The sequence below is a fragment of the Ovis canadensis genome, chromosome X (assembly GCF_042477335.2).
Source record: "Ovis canadensis isolate MfBH-ARS-UI-01 breed Bighorn chromosome X, ARS-UI_OviCan_v2, whole genome shotgun sequence".
NCBI classification, from domain to species: Eukaryota; Metazoa; Chordata; class Mammalia; order Artiodactyla; family Bovidae; genus Ovis; species Ovis canadensis.
Genome location: NC_091727.1, coordinates 134,725,752 through 134,738,373, shown reverse-complemented (window position 1 = coordinate 134,738,373; position 12,622 = coordinate 134,725,752). Strand labels below are relative to the sequence as shown.

Here is a 12,622-nt window from a genome sequence, read left to right as displayed (position 1 = left end):
CACATTAAATCATCATCAGTACTGCTTTCTGCCCACAAGATTTTATTTTCTAATAAGGAGCATGTGCTTATCAACCATCTGCTCATTCCTATACCCCCAGTGGAGGAATGCAGATCTCTCTTCCTTATGTATCTTAATGTTTATATCTCATATGAGTTGGATTGGGAAGATCCACTGGAGAAGGGATAGGTTACCCTCTCCAGTTTTCTTGGGTTTCACTGGTGGCTCAGCTGGTAAAGAATCCGCTTGCTATGCAAGAGACCTGGGTTCATTCCCTGGGTTGGGAAGATCCCCTGCAGAAGGGAACAGCTACCCACTCCAGTATTCTGGCCTGGAGAATTCCATGGACTGTATAATCCATGGGGTCGCAAAGAGTTGGATATGACTGAGTAAGTTTCATTCATATGAGTTGGGTATTTTGATGAGAAAGTCAGCTGGATGCCTCTAACATCACCAAGGATATGAAGCTTCTATGACCACTGACAATTGGGACTGGGTATCCTAGCATTTACCTAACTAATGCTTGCCCCTCAACAGACCAAGGAAGTAAGATGAACTAATAGCATGAGTCAGTTGTGCCCACCACAATGCTGTGAGGAATTGTGAACAATCTAACCTAAGACTCCTCATTCTCATCCAGTCTTACTCCTGGGATCTTGGTAAGAATTTATCTTTTGCCATTCCTCCTCCTCTTATCTAATGTTGGAAGAACTCCCTCTGCTAAGCAGCAGGGCGTGAGCCAGAATTGTCCTATTTCCTGACATGTCTTGTGTGGTTTTGCCATCTTCAGCCACTGTTTGGGACTGAAAGGATTGGATACTTATTTTGGGGAAGAGTAAAGTGACTTGCTTTTGAGAAGTGGAGATTTCCTCTTTCAACATAACTCCCTCATTCCTCATCCTCATCTTTCATGATGGAGATGGAGGTGGTCGTCATAAAAAGCACACACCACTGTCCTCTGATTGTTATTCAAGGTAAATTTGAAAGAAATAGCCTACCAAATCTCCAGAAGAACACACTGCCTCTTTGGAATTCAAGCAATAATTTCTCCCAGTGGTTAATGTGCCTTCCATTATTTAAGAGCAAGAGGAGTGTGGAGCTATAATTTGGTCTAGAAAAGCCCTGTGAGTCAGCTCCTTAAGGATCAGGTGCTATAAGAACACAGAAACACACAGTTGACCCAGGCAAGCCAATTGGAGCTGAAGTGGAGATATATAGGGCAGAAAAATGTGGCTCACGCCACACTAGACTTATTTTCCTGCATGAATCCTTTCCATCCTCAGTGACTTAATATGCCAAGAATGCAGAGTTTAGGGTGAAGATTGTGGAGCAAGTTCCACTTGAAACACCAGCTGCTATGTTTTCCACAGAGAAGACACACCAGTGATACATCACACAAATGAACCTTCAGAACTTCCTATAGGTGGTGGCCTTTCTGTTCCACAGCAATCTTATAGATGCCCAGGAGATGCCCTGTGGAATATTGGAGTAGAGCAGAGGAGTGTGCTCCTTTCCATCCACAAACACTTCTTTGATTACTCTCTTTTTACCTTCTGAAATCTTAAAGCAACACAGGGTACTTTTAAATTTTATTTTTAATTGAAGGATAATTGCTTTACAATATTGAGCTCTGTAACAGCACAGAGGGGTAGGAAGGGGTGGGAGGTGGCAGGGAGGTTCAACACAGGGTACTTTTGTAGGGGCAAGTCTGGGTGGGACAGGAGGCAGAGATGGGGCCAGCAAATGGACCTTGGAAAAGGAGTGCAGAATTAAAATTGCGGGGGGAAACGGTAGACCATTGTAGCAACAACTATTCTTATGTCATTGAAAATTCAGTAGGCTAAGTATGGACAAATGAACATATTAAGGAAGTGTATTATTAATAAATAATAGTTGTCAATATTAAAGACTATGGGCGTAGAACCATGAGGCACGGTAGGAGAATTAAATGCTAGCTAATATTTATGAGCACTTACTATATGTCTGGCATGGTGCTTTATATGCATTATTTCATTCAATCCTCAAAACAACTCTCTTGAGGGTAAGTACTGTGATTCCGCATTTTACAGATGAAGATTCTAAGGCATAGAAAAGTGAAGTGACCTGCCTGAGGTCACAGATAGTGGCAGAACCAGGATTCAGTCTTAGGCACTCAGGCCCCAGACCTTATACTCTTGATCATGATGTAAACTTCTAAGTCCTCTTAGGTCCTTTGTGAAATTATTTTAATGTGTTAGTGGTTTCAAGAATAGTTTATGGGCTATGGCTGGGTTTATATCAAGCATGCTTTTTCACAAATACTTATCAAGGGGTACCACTCAATTCACTCTAGAGAAGGGTCAAGTCCTGAGAAGCCTAGGAGGAAAACCGAGGGGGTGTTCACATGCGCTTGTAGGCGGGAGACTGAGAGGGTTGGGAAGTGGGGTTGGGTGGGGAGGGGAAGGATGGTGAAGAGAATCGTGTTCTTAGACACAGACCTTCCAGATCCTGGTTGTGGAAGTAAAACTGGAGGGAGCAATTCCAGTCAGGATTGTATGACCACTTCCTCCAGAAATAACCAATCAGAGCAGGGGAGTGCTGAAGCCCATTCTCTTATACTTTTCTCGGGCCAACACTGCCCTTACTGCTGTTGAGAAACTGACCCCCAGAACATGCTAGAGGATGGGGACACTACAGAATAACACCCCTCCAGGAGCTGTCATAGCTCTGAGAGTCTAGGTCAACCTTGAGTGTTCTTTCAGCTAACTCTCCTCATGTCTGCACCTTACAAGGCCATAGTCTTTAGCTTTACAGAACTGATTACTACTTCCTGGGATAGGGTGAGGTGAATGGCTGTAGGGTTGGGTACTCCCCCAAACAGTCCATCTAAATCCACAAGGCTCTGTCTCTGACAAATCTTTTAGTACAAAATCAGTTGACTCTGGACCCTCCAAAATATTTCCCAAGAGTGGAGATCCTCCTTCTCTGAAGTTTTTGCTTTTGGGCTTTATTACTGTTGGGAGGCGGGGATACTGAGTTATATCCTTTGAACTGAGAAGGAACTTTAAGACCGAAAAATGAAGCAGGCAACTCCATAAAGTGCAATTATGAAGTTTACTGTGGGCATAGTCAGGATCTGGTGGACAATGACCCAGGGATATTCACAGCTCCACTCTGTGCCCCCGAAAGGGGTATGGGGGAGTTGAAAAGGGATCAAAGCTAAAAACAGAATCTGGCTACCAAGCAAGACACACATTTGCACCTCTGGGAACCAGGGTTCTTTCCTTCCCCATCCAAGGAGTCTCATTATCATTAATCATCCAGATTAGCAAAAAGTATCCTTCCAGTTTTCATATCAGATGAAGGCAAAGCTAAAAGTTAATAGGGAACTCAACTGGCTTGGGTGCATTCCTAGTGAGTAGGCTGAAGCTAAGTCATCCCGAGAGGGGAGGGAGTAGGACTCTGGCCCTAAGAGCTAACAAAATGGGGTCAGTTTGATTCGGCCACACAATTACTGTCTTCAGAGGACGCATATGCCCACAATTTTATGCCTTTCCTCCTGAAAGACTGGCACCATCAGTCATATACTTCAGGCCTTAGAAACTGCGGTGCACAGTGAAAGTATGTTATGGGCCTTGGCAACGAAACAAATGCCATGTGAATCTGGGAAATAGCAAGGCTAGTCTGTGTAAGATATGAAAGCTACCTGCAAAAACACATTTCCATATATGGAAATAACATCTGAATAGCACTTTATAATATTCAAGACACACTTATACATATTAGCTCTCTTACCAATGTGTTATTGTTAGGACAAGCCCTCTGAGTTGTACACGTGGATTTGCATTGTTCTAATGGGAAGAATAAGTTACGAGGATGGGATTAACATATAGATACTACTCTATATAAAATAGATGAACATCAAGGTCCCACTGTATAGCACAGGAAACTATACTCAATATCTTATAATAACCTATATTGGAAAAGAATTTGAAAAAGAATATATCTATATATGTGTGTCCATGTGTGTAACTGAATCAACTATACTTCAATTAAAAAAAGAAGCCTAGCAAGGAGGATGTAACAAAGATAAATTCAGCCATGAGTATATTAAGTAAATACAATAACTAATTTTCAGTTCTGTTCATCAACTTTTAAACTCTTATTTTGTGCCTGCAGAGTCTATGTAGCTATCTCAAAGAGCTACATAGATGCTGAAAGACAAGTGAATCCAAAATATTGAGTATAAGTAATGTTGGAGATAAACAGGCACCTTCATATCACTGGTATGAGAGTAAAGTATTGGCACAAATTTTCAGAAGGTCACTTGTCAGTATTTGTCAAAATTACATGGCATACTTTTTGTCTCAGAATTTTAACCTCTAGAATTTTTTCCTCATGGAAACATGGCCACAATTGTGCAGAGAAATATGTATAAGGATATTCATTGAGGCACTGTTTGTCTCCATGAAAAACTATTTAACTTAAATTTCCATCTATAGAGAAAAGATTAAATTCTTGCAACTCCATAATTGGAATACTATCCAGTCATTAAGAAGAATCATGTAGGTGTATACAGCATGTGCTGAGTGAAAAGACAGGTGAAAAAAAAGCAAGTTGGAGAACAAAGTGTATAGGATAAGGTTATGAAGAATTACTCAAACTTGGAAACAAGGGTGTGATAGGAAGAGTGATGCCCACCATTTCCTGCTCTGCCATAAAGATCTCCTTGTCCTAATCCTCAGAACTTGTGAATATGCCATCTTATATGGCCAAGGAGAATTAAGGGAGAATTGCTGATCAGTTGGTCTTGAAATAGGAACTTATCCTGGATGATCTGGGTATGCTAGAGAACATGATGTGAAGATGGAGGCAGAGATATTTGAAGATTTTATAATGTTGGGTTTAAGATGGAGAAAGAGGGACTTCCTTAGTGGTCCAGTGGTTAAGACCCTATGCTTCCACTGCAGGGGTGCTAAGTCGTGTCTGACTCTTTATGACCCCATGGACTGTAGCCCGCCAGGCTCCTCTGTCTATGGGATTCTCCAGGCAAGAACGCTGGAGTGAGTTGCTATTGCTTCCTCCAGGAAATCTTCCTGACCCAGGGATCAAACGCAAGCCTCTTCTGTCTTCTGCATTGGCAGGTGTGCTCTATACTACTAGTGCCACCTGGCTGATGCAGGGGGCACGGATTCAATCCCTGGTTGGGGAACTAAGACCCCATGGTGGGGCAGCCAAGAAAATATTAGTTAATTAATTTAAAAAGAAAATATGTTGACAACCACTTAAAAAAAGATGGAGGAAGGGGCTACAAACTGAGAAATGAAGCTCTAGGATGAAAACAAGGAAATAGATTGTCCTGTAAGGCCTCTAAAAGGAGCCAGGCCCTGCTGACACTTTGATTTTGGCCCTGTGAAGCTGGTTTTGGATTTCTGAGTGTCATAACTAGGAAAATATTTTTTTTTAAGAAAACCTACTTAGTTTTTGGTAATTTATTAAAGCAGCATAGGAAATTAATACAAAGGGAAGAGATGATTACTTGATGCTTTAATGTCACATTGAAAGCATTTTCCAACACACCTATTTAGGTGTCATCTGACTCTTTAGGCCTAGAGAAGTATAATTTAGCATAACTGATGAGGATTTAGTCATTGTACAATTCTGTAAAACTGATGCAGTGACATTTTCTGTCCACCTAAGGAAGACATCACGATTTTGGTTCTTATTGCCCTCTTGAGCATTAATCAGCTTTGATTCTAACTTAGCAATATTATTTTAGCAATCCTTTATTTTTTAACTGACTGTTTATAAATACCAGTTCTCACATCCTCTTTTGAGTTAACTTTACCATCCTGCTGGTTTCCTCCTTCATGAGTTAAAATTAAACTTTGACACATGCTCACACTCTTTGTATAAAACTTTTCCTGACTATTTTGAGACTCATGCTTCAACAATGACCCCATTTTTTGTAAAAAAAAAAAAAACCTAAAACAACAATATGGTGGTGGGAGGAGCTGGAGGAAAATGTTGCACACTCTTTACGGCCGTTCTCTGGATGGGGAAGTGGGGAAGATGATTGGGGATTTCTTTTGTGTTGTTTGCAACGTTTGACTTCTGTATAGTTTTATGTGGTGTTTGTAGTCTGAAAAATATATTACTTTAAAAAGTAAATATATGCTAAAAATGATGTCTGTCCCCAACAAGTTTAATATCTGGTTGGCGAGGGAGAGATGTAATGCATACAACTCACTAGAAATATAAGGCCAAGTATGATAGATGCCTATGAAGGAAGTGGGCTCCTATCTGTTGAGTGCTTGTTAGATGCCAAGCTTCGTTTTGGATCATTTACATAATTTTATTTCATCACAACAGTCGTCTGAGGTAGATGCTATCTATCTCCATTTTTTCAGATGAAGAAACTAAAGTTGAGAGGGATTTGCCTAAGGTCACACAACTATTATGCTGAGGGGAAGAGGTAGAATTTGAATCTTGGTCTTTTTTATTCCAAAGCTCACACCTCTCCCATTCTAATACACTGGCTCCCCATAGATGTTTGGTCCAATGGTCTAGACTGGGTAGGACTGAAATCACTTGATACTTTATACTCAGCTTTGGCTTTTTAAAGGGGGCAGATGCATTTACAGAAGGGAACAAAGAAAGCTTATCTCTAGTATTTACCCAAACTAGCCTATGGCTTAGCCTGCTCTATATAATTTCCTGTCCTCCATGTGCTCATATTCTTGGCTTTGAACGTCAGTCCCTTCTTGCTGTCTGGACCCATTTGACTCTGCTTCTCTGGTTTACCCACCTCTGCCTGCCTCACTTGACCCTTCAATTTGCTCTTTCCCCATGGAGAAGGCAGTGGCACCCCACTCCAGTACTCTTGCCTGGAAAATACCATGGATGAAGGAGCCTGGTGGGCTGCAGTCCATGGGGTTGCTGAGAGTTGGACACGACTCAGTGACTTCACTTTCACTTTTCACTTTCATGCACTGGAGAATGAAATGGCAACCCACTCCAGTGTTCTTGCCTGGAGAATCCCAGGGATGGCAGAGCCTGGTGGGCTGCCGTCTGTGAGGTCGCACAGAGTTGGACACGACTGAAGCGACTTAGCAGCAGCAGCAGCAGCAGCCTGCCTCACTTGACCCTTCAATTTGCTCTTTCCCCATGGCTTGGCTCACTGCAATCAGGACAAAGAACAATTTCAATACCCAAAAGAATTTCCTGGACTTCCCTGGTGGCACAGTGGATAGGAATCCACCTGCCAATGCAGGGGACAGGGGTTTGATCCCTGGTCCAGGAAGATTCCACATGCTGCAGAGCAACTAAGCCCATGTGCCACAACTACTGAGCGCATGCACCCTAGAGCCTGTGCTCCCCAACAAGAGAAGCCACTGCAATAAGTCTGTGCACCACAATGAAGAATAGCCCCTGCTCACCGCAACTAGAGAAGGCCTGCGCACAGCGACAAGACCCAGTGCAACCAAAAATAAATAAAAGAATTTCCTTATACTACTCCTTTATAGTCACACCCTCCCCACACCCCTAAACCCTGGCAACCACTGACCTGTGCTCTTTCCCTATACTTTTGTCTTTTTGAGAATGTCATACACATGGAATCACACAACCTCTTGCATTGAGGGTTTCTGAGCAGAGGAGTGATGTAGTTAGGGCTATTTCAGGAAGATCACTTTGGTGTGTGAAGGATGAATTGCAAGAGAGTAAAACTACATATTGAGAGACCAGCTTCAAGAATTTAAGCTGGAGATGACCATATGTGGTACATATTCAATAAAGGGCTTATTGTAATTAATCAAAGAGGTATAAGGGAAAAAAGAAACTAGATCATGGTTACATATTTTTGTTTCCATATACTATAGTGTCCACTGATTACTCTAAGGGTATAATGGTACACACAGAGACAGAAAACAAAACAAACAAAAATAGGGCACAAGAAGACACATACAGAATAGTTCAAATTTTATTTTTTAAAAAAGACAAGTATATGTAGATAGTAAAATGTCTGGAAGGTGTATAAATATATACCAAGATCTTACTGTGTTTATTTCTGCATGATGGAATTACAAATGATAGTTTTCTTCTATATAATAGTTTACATTTCCAAAGCCATATTTCCTCTCCCCTAGCTCTCACACCCCAACCCTGATGCCTGGAGAATAGGATATGTGCAGTTCTTTGTTCATTTTTACCACTTGATATAATTCTAGGCACATATTAGATACAATAAAATTTATCATCATCATTTTATCGGTTATATTTCCAAGTCATTAAGGAAAGAGTTCAGGTACTGTAATGAAGTGACTTGACCAGAATTACACAACTAAGGGTAAATCAGAATGGGATGTAGGGCTCATATCCCTAATCTACATTTCTTTAAAAAACCCTTTTTATTATAAAAGTGTTCAAACATACATAAAAGAGGGAATATAATATACTCTCATGTACTACCACCCAGCTTCAACAGTTATCATTTTGCCATTCTTATTTCATCAGCTTCCAATCATTGTTTCTCTTCATCTGACTGGAGGATTTTAAAGGAAATTTTACAATAATCACTTTGGTGTGCAATTTATAATTGTTAAAGACATTAAGAGATACACATAAGCACTATGCCATCATCACATCCAACGAAATTAACAATAATTCCTTAATTTCAGTCTGTATTCAAATTTTCTCAAATGCTTTCAAGATGTCTTTGTACTGTTGGTTTGTTCAAATCCGGATCCAAACAAAATTTGTGCATTGCACTTGGGTAATGGGTCTCAAGTCTCTTTTATTCTGTAATAGTCCATACTCCCTTTTAAAAGTCACTAATTTGTTGAAACTGGCTCATTTTTTTCCTATAGACTATCATGCACTCTGGATTTGGGCAATTGCTTTCTTATGATATTATTTAACTTGCTCTCCTGTCACCTATATTTCCTATGAACCGTTAGGTCTAGAGATTATTGATTAGATTCAGCATCAATATTTTGGCAAGGACACCTGATAGATGGTGCTAGGTGCTTCCAACTGCAGCACCTTTTGAGGTTCATCATGTCTGCATATCTCCTTTTGATTGATGCTAAATCAATCAGTGAGTTTAAATGATGCCAGCTTATCTCCCCTATTGTAAAATTTCCATCAACCTTTTATCTAATAATCATTGCCTAGATTATTATGGAATTGTAAAATGGTGATTTTCTAATGCTAACATTTTTTCTGCATATATTAGCTGGAATTCCATAAATAACAATTGTCTCTCATCAGCTATTTACTTACTCTGAGACATCATTTATACAGGGAAAGGCAGGATAAATGATTCCTTCATTTTCTCTTTATTGGCTTTTTGAGTAATAAGTCGTTGCCTTAGCAATCTCCAATGGTGTTCAACAAAGTTTTTTTTTTTGCTTTTAGCATCATTATGAATTTATGTATTTTGATATGTTTGATGTGCTTCAATCCAATGCAGTCATTGTTCTTTATGTAATAAACTTTTTATTTTAGAGTAGTATTAGATTTACAGAAAAATTGCAAAGATAATACAGAGAGTTCTCATGTATCCCTCATATAGTTTCCCCTATTCTTTTTTCCCTTTAAAAGAAAAATGTAGCTTTTATTTTGTTGTGTTTTAACAGTATACCAGTTACTACATTTGCATTCATGAACCAGTTTCTTTTTTTTTTAATTGAAGTATGATTGCTATACAATGTTGTGTTTCTGCTGTACAACAAAGTGAATCAACTATCTGTATATATATATATATATCCTCTCCTTAATATCTTACATTACTATGGTACATCTGTCACAACTATGAAACCGTTATTGATACACTTATTAACTAAACTCCATCATTTAATCAGATTTTCCTAGTTCTCCCCTAGAGCCCTTTTTCTCCCAGGATCCCACCCAGGATACAATAGGACATTTAACTGTCATGTCTCTTTCAGCCTCCTTTGGTCTGTGACAGTTTCCCAGACTATCCTTATTTTTGATGACCAAGACAGTTGTGAGAAGTACTGTTTATGTAATTTGTAGAATTTATGTATATTTTTCTTATGATGAGACTGGAGTTACATGTTCTTGGGGGGAAGACCACGGAGATAAAGCTTGTCGTCATGGTATCATATCAAGGATGCATGCTAACAGCATGACATAACTAATGATGTTAAACTTGATCACCTGGCTGAGGTAGCATTTGCCAGGTTCCTCTGCTGTAATATTTCCCCCCAGACTCTAGTTTTTGGAAGCAAGTAATAAGGAAGCAGCAGATTTGACAGGTCACAATACACATTCACAATTCTTGGAGCATAAGGTCTATATCAGCGTTTCCTCTGGCACAGCAACCTGCGCCAGGAGTACAGGCTGTTATCTCCACAGCTGCTGCCAATCCGAAGTGAGAAATGGCAGGCACACAATTTAAAATTCTGCTGTCCTGGGGCTTCCCTGGTGGCTCAGTGATATAGAATCCACCTGCCACTGCAGGAGACACAGGTTTGTTCCCTGATCTGGGAGGATCCCACATGCCGCAGAGCAGCTAATCCTGTGCACCACAACTATTGAGCCGGTGCTCTAGGGCCTGGGAACTGCAGCTACTGCAGCCCCCACGCCCTAGAGCCCATGCTCCACGGCAAGAGAAGCCACGTGCACTGCAGCTAGAGCTCTCTGCAACTAGAGAAAAGCCTGAGCAGCACCGAAGACCCAGCACTGCCAAAAATAAATAAATACAATTTTAAAAAATCCCACTGTGCTCTCCTGATGTAGCATCTTTTTCATTAAGCTTTTCCATGGTTGGTATGAGTTGTTTTTTTTTTTTTTAATAGATTCCAGAGATTCAAGAAAGTTGATTCTGAAAGTTTAATAGCTTATTAGTTGCTTTTGTGGATGGACCAAACCCTGGAATTACCTACTCCACCTTTTTTGGTGCCCTCCATTGTTTAAAAAAAAAACTTTTGTAAGGATGGCAATTCCACTTCCAAGCTCTTAATATGCTTCAGCTAAATGGAAATTTATTATATAATGCAGGGAACTCAAACCTTGTGCTCTGTGACAACCTAGAGGGTTGGGATGGGATGGGGGGGTGGGAGGGAGGTTCAAGAGGGAGGGGACATACATATACCTATGGCTGATTCATGTTAATATATGGCAGAAATGAACACAATATTGTAAAGCAATTATCCTCCAATTAAAAATAAAAAGCAGATATCCATTCATTACTTTTAATGCACAAATTGTCTCATCATTGGCCAGTGCAATCTCCTTCAAAATGGCTTATTTTTCTTTTGACAGAATCCCAGTAATCTTTGGTAGTTTCCTTGCTTTTTGCTACAAGATGTCTCAGGCTCATCTTATACATTTACTGACTCAGACCCAGACATTTGTTGCTACTGAGTTGTCATTCCTTCTAGGCTTGTCACTGGATAGAGCTAAGGAAAATATTTTGAAAACATAAAAAAATGAGTTTATAATATTTCCAATTCAAAAGTATAGGGTTTTACCTAATTTCTTTATTTTGTACTTATATCTTTTTTCTCTTACCCCAATAACCTTGGTTTCTAAATATATCATACTTTTTTGCTTTCTTGTAAAAAAGCCGATAGTAATTTAAAAATAACATGCCAATATTAGATTAAAAATAAAACTACTGAAAGCAGTTTAAGATTTCTTTGTGGGATTCTCTTTTAAGACACACTGCAAGACTTGTGAGATCTTGGTTCCCAGGCCAAGGATCAAACACATGTCCCCTCACTGGGAGCCGAATTCCCATCTTTGTGGATCATTTTATTCTTGGGCTTCCCTGGTGGCTTAGATGGTAAAGCATCTGCCTGTAATGCAGGAGACCTGGGTTCAATCCCAGGGTTGGAAAGATCCCCTGGAGAAGGAAATGGCACCCCACTCCAGTACTCTTGCCTGGAAAATCCCATGGATGGAGGAGCCTGGTGATACTGTCTTTTAAAGTCATTTGACATGATTCTCTTCTTTGTGTGATTATGCTATCAACTTAATATACAGTGAGGTTCAGTTGTTTCAGTTTGTTTTCAGTTTTTAAGGATTACTTTTTTAATTTTACTTCAGATTTACTTTTACTTTTAATAAGCCTTCCAACATCAAAACTAGATAACAAGGTACATTCAGAGACATTTAGCTTCCATTCCTATCACTGCACTTTTCTTTCCTTCTCCCAGTTTTTTAAAGAGCTTGGTTTATACTATTGATATTTCTTGTTGAAAAATATAAGCAAGTATGATTTCTACCCTTTTTGTACAGAAAAAATGGCAAACTATAGAAACGTCTCTGTCTTACTTTTTTACCACTTAGTATATCCTGGAGATCATTCTATGTCAATACATGAAAAATCTCTTTATCCCTTTTTGTAACTGTTGTTCAGTTGCTAAGTCATGGCTGACTCTTTGGAGCCCCATGGACTACAGGACGCCAGGCTTCTCTGTCCTTCACTATTTTCTGGAATTTGCTCAAAATCATGTCCATTGAGTCAGTCAGTGATGCCATCCAACCATCTCATCCTCTGTTACACCCTTTTCCTCTTGTCCTTAGTCTTTCCCAGAATCAGGGTCTTTTCTGATGAGGTGGATTTTTGTATCAGGTAGCCAAAATAACTGTATATTATTCCATTTCATGGATG

The 12,622-nt window shown here is 39.8% G+C and overlaps 1 protein-coding gene across 1 annotated transcript in view; it reads left to right on the top strand.

Annotated features, from left to right (window-relative positions):
* Nucleotides 1-12,622, top strand: part of NOX1 (NADPH oxidase 1) — a 179,223-nt gene that overhangs the window by 106,614 nt on the left and 59,987 nt on the right. The window lies entirely within an intron of this gene.